Below are 5,560 nucleotides of genomic sequence, written 5' to 3' on the forward strand. Positions count from 1 at the left end.
TGAGAATAATTTTGTGAATTTTGGCAATTGTTCTTTCATATCAGTATCTACCTGTGTTCTATCTAGATTCCCTAAGGCCAAGCCTTGTTCTAGAGATAACCTTAAAATTAGCATCAATCGATCTCTGTATCATCAATCTCAGAACCAATCTTAGCTCTTGGTCTATATTTTTAGACTTCTAATTTCTTTAAATCAACATGTTTCTCACACATTTATTCAAAGAGGGACAAATGTAATACCCTTAAATAGGCACATTGGTATTCTGAACCAATTTCGATTTACCAACCCTACTTAAGTCCTATTGTACAAGGCATTTTTTATTTTGATCATCTCTACTTGACCTAAGTGTCAAATGCAAAAAATAATTAATCTGTATTAATCACTTACTTTATTTAATTCCTAATTATTAACTGAATTAGCGAAATTAATATATTAATTTAATTATAAGTCCTTAGTGCTTCAATTAAATTAAATCTACCCCTTTAGCTAATACACATAAAGAAGCAATTAAAATATATTCATTTAATTAAATATATATCATAAGTGTTGAAACTATTTATTTATTTAATTAGGATATCCTATTATGATGACATGTTTGAATGGATCAATATCCTTTCCTATTTCATCTCACATGAAAAAGGAATTAATAATATTGATTAATTCAAATATGCTCCTCATGATTGTTGAAACTAATTATTTAATTAATTAGATAAATAATTGTGAGTACATATTTGAATGGATCAATGTTATCTCCTATTTCATCTCATTCAACCCCATTAAAAGTGGAGGACTCAATCTCACCTTTAATTAAGACAGTCCATGTGGTTTGATCTTGACCTTTGATCGAGTCCAAGGTTCTATAAAAGAAACCTTCAATCTCTCATTTTGGAAGATGCACATGAAAAGTATAGGATTAATGCTAATTTGATTACTCAAGTGCCTTGCATTGTAATTTATCTTGCTTTCATATGCTCATCATTTAGACTAAAATGCATTCATTTAGTTATTACATTCCATTGTTCTTAGATTAATTTTAATTTCTTTTAGCTTAATCTAATATCTTTGCAGTCAAAAAACATTAAAAAAACATAGATTAGATTGCATTTGTATTCCTTCAAATCCTTCATACTAGTTTGGTATGGTTGTTGATCTCTTAATCCTGAGAGTGAATAGTAAAACCCCATCTAGTTTGAAGGCAACAGATCACCTTGTGAAAACTTATTGAACGGACAATCCCATGTTCATTTCGGGATGTTTTTGACTAATCATGTTGAAGTGTGTGTGGATGGTTTGGAGGAGCCAATTTTTGAGGAAGAGGTTTTTTGAAGGCAGGGGAACTTTCTTGTGAGCTTTGACCATTTGAATGAGTAGCATCAGATGAAGGTAGGATCTTGTTGAGTTTTGCATTGTAAATTCCTCTTTGAAATCTTTTTGTCTTCTCCCTATTTGTTGTGGATCTGTATTCATAATTTAATTGGGTTAAAACCCTTGTATGTGAATTTATTGTTCTTCATTTCAAAAACATCTTTAAATGAATTGAAGATTGGAAACCCTTATTTGGTAAATTTTAGAGATTCATAATTTGATTGATTAAATTCAAGTTAGGGGTTTTGAAAGAAAACTAGTTTTAATTATTAAATTTAACTATTTTAATATTGTTGCCCTATCAAATCTAGAATATATATGCATATACATATACATACACACACACACACACACACACACACACACATATATATATACATATACATATACATATATATACATATATATATATATATATACATACATATATATATATATATACATACATATATATATATATATACATACATATATATATATATATTTATTTATTTATTTATATATATGCATATTTACCATATTAATTTTACATTTTCTGTGGTAATTGCAAATTATTTTTGAAAGAGCTCATTTTTTTATAAGGGGTTTGTGGCTTGTGTTTTTTTTTCAAAAATTATGATATTAAAAAAATTTACTTGGGAAACTAAGGAAACCACCTCCCCTATTCTCCCCTTCCTTCCTCTTTACTACTAGCAGCTTGAGTTGCTATGATCAGCACATAGGCTGTCACAAGTAGCCCAAGAGCTATCATGGACAACACTATGAGTTATCATAGTAGGCTCAAAGGCCACTACAGATTAGCTCTTGGCTGCTACGGTCAACCAACCCTTAATTAGGGTTAATAAAAAATTGTTTTATAAAGTTATTTATAAAAAAAAAATCTTTAAATATATATATATATATATATATATATATATATATAAAGTTTAGATTAGTTATATTTATATATAATTAAAATGGTTAAAATTAAAGTTTAGAATAGTTTTATTAAAATTGAAATATTTTTGGAAATTGAGTTATAGTTTCAAAATAATAATGTTATTTTTGACTAGTTTATTTCTTTTAAAATCTATTATAGAATTAGTAAGAGGTGATTTATCTATAGAGGGAAAAATTGTAAAATATCAATAAATGTACTTTTAGGGGTATACTTTTAAATGAAGATATTCATCCCATAAAGGTTATCATTTGACTAAATTTAAATATGTGTCTATCTAAAAAGTGTAGTTAATTTTGGGTATGAACTTGAGACTTTTAATTAATCAATGCAACATATGAAACCTTTATCGACTTTTATTACTTTAGAAAAATGAGAACTTGAAACCCAATAGTGAAAAATTGAACTTTTATGTTTTTCAAAACCTGATGATTTATGAAAGCTACATTTGTTATATACTTTATGTGATGTGTGTTTTACCTAGTGTTGGTTTCAAGTTTGACATAGTACATTAATCAATTAGGATGTTTACTAGAGGCTTGGGGGATTTTGTTCTATGATGATGTTATGGTTATTATTTGGTTCTGATATTTTATACCTAACCATGATGATGTATTCACTTATTTCTTTGATGAGTTTTGATCACATTATTTGTTAGTTCTTTCTAGTTGTTTGTTTAGGACTGAGGTGAATGGTGTTATTTTCAAGGTGTAACCTTTGATTTTTTGATCAATTATCTTTTGATGCTTTCTAGTTTCTTCTATAGGACCGAGGTGATTATGGTGAATTATCTATTGGTGCTTTATAGTTGCTTTTTTAGGACTAGGATGAATACTGTGTTTTATCTATAGGTGCTTTCCAGTTGCTTATAAAGGACTGAGGTGGAAATTTTGATTTTATGAGTTTTATTTTTCATGAGCTTATGGTAGGTAATTTATGTGTACATTGGGAAGTGGCTTTCAATGGAGGCTAGAGCACTAAAGAGGCTGCCTAGGTGACCCATTGTAAGTTGTTTTAATAAGTGATAACATTTCATTAAATGAGAGTAAAATGAATTAATAAGAGTCAGTACTTTCCTTTCCCATGCCTTGAGTGCTAGTACAAGCTAGGATGGGAGTAGAGAGGATACTTGGTTGTGACCTTGCTTCATTAGTATGCCTTGTTTGTATGAAAGGATATTGATGCCACATAGAGACACTAGGAGGCCAAAGTCCAGAGAGGTTGCTAGGGTAACCTTAGAGTTGGCTCATGTGATGACAATTGCCCACTTGCATAGTAGATTTCCTACATGTCTTTTTTTCCTCTAGGTTTAGATATCACTTGTGTCTTGGTACCCTTTGAGATAGATTGCTGTCAGGATTTCATTAACCTAGATGATGGTTATGACTTTTGGGATTATTATCCGATTGAGACTTTAGACTATCTTCTCAATGTGGTGGGAGTGGACCATTGAGGTTCCACAAGGTCAGGTGGTAGTATTGTTTCTTATACCATTGAGATCTGATAGTTTGATGTCATTGCTAGATGTACTTGTGTAGTAATTCCTTTCATTTTGATCTTGCATTTTTTGATAGATGGTTATATTTTTTGTATTGTATCACCTTTTTTTCTAACTATAAAATAATTTTTGGTTTTGAATTTGAGATAAGGTTTTATCCCACCATTATTGATTTAATTGAAATGGATCCTTCTAGTAGCTTGATGGATCTCTCCAAAAGTAAAATAACTCTATACACATGGATAATTTTTTGATTAATGGTAAATACAAGTTTTGAAGGGACCCCAAAACCCTTTATAATCTCTTTAAGATAGATATTCAATGAGAATATTTTCAACAACAATCACTGATAAAAAAATAACATAGAAACATCAGATGAAAACAACAACTACCATTAATAGCTAATGGACAAAATAGCACTACAAACCCAACACAAAATATAGTCAAAAACCAAAAGAGATCAGCATAGGACTAAAATAACAACAAGGGCTAGGACCACCCAACTACATCATCTGCATAAGGAGAGTCTTTGTCTCCTTTTCTAGTTTCTCTAGTTTTTGTAAGGACTCAAGTTTATCAATCTTCTCTTTAGTAGTTTATTTTTTCTCACTCTCCATCTTTCTTTTGGTTCTTGTCTATGTTCTTTTTCCATGTCCTTCTTTAAACCTAGTTAAAGTCTCTTCATCATTTCCATATTAATGATCCCTTTGACCTTCAAACTTTTGAAGAAAGCATTCATGCCTTTGAGGTTGATCATTGAAGCCCTAAGACCTTCATGGTTATGGAGGAGAATGCTTCTAAAGATTGCTTTATTTTTATTAATTCTCTCATTGATCTATTTAAGTTGTACCTCCATAATTGCCTTATATTCATTATTTTCCTTTGTTTGATTCTCTTTTTTGGTTGGCCTCTTCCCTTCCTCATCCATTATTTCGTGAAGATCCTACATTCTATTATTAAGCTTCTTAATTTCTTCCACCATCTATTTGTCAAGTTTTTAGGAATACATGTACCTACCTTTAACATATTGAATAGTGTCCATAGAGTTATCCTGGTCAACTTTATCCTTGATAATATTCTAGTTTTGAAAAGTATCCACTTTACCTTTTTCTTTAGGCTCAAGAAAGGGGTTTTCTTCTATGAAACTAGAGAGAGGGATATTTGTAGGGTTATATTCTTTCTCATAAGTGTCATTAGGATCATTTCTCTCTAATTCAAGAACCTATGTTTCCTCATTGAATTCAAGAGCCCTATTTTTACCAATCTCATATAGAATAGAAAAGAATAGTTTTCCTGGGTAGTAATTTCATTTTCATCATTATCCTATTCTCCTTTTCTACCTTCCTTATCATCCTTCACTTGCTCATGTTCCTCAGCTTCCCCTTCTTCTTTACTTTCCTTTGTTTCCCCTTGATCTTCCTCACCTTCCCCCATATCTATAAAAAGGTGATCAAACTAGAAGTAATCTATTCTATCTTGATATAGAGAATGCTACTTTTCTTATAAAATTTGATGATGTATGGCTTTGGCACAAGAAGTTATGTCATGTTAATTTTGATAACTTGGTTAGTATTCATAACATGAAGAAAGTTAAAGGTTTTCCTAAGTTGAAGAAACCTGACAATGCAATGTGCAAATGATGTCAATTAGGCAAAATGACAAAGTCAAGTTTTAAGAATAAAACCTATGCCTCTAAAGAAATAATAGATATTGTTCATACTAACCTGTGTGGACCAATTGAAGTGTAAAACTACAAGGGA

This window comes from Cupressus sempervirens, chromosome 6, assembly GCF_028749045.1.
Source record: "Cupressus sempervirens isolate cs-2001-9-10 chromosome 6, ASM2874904v1, whole genome shotgun sequence".
In the NCBI taxonomy this organism is placed as follows: domain Eukaryota; kingdom Viridiplantae; phylum Streptophyta; class Pinopsida; order Cupressales; family Cupressaceae; genus Cupressus; species Cupressus sempervirens.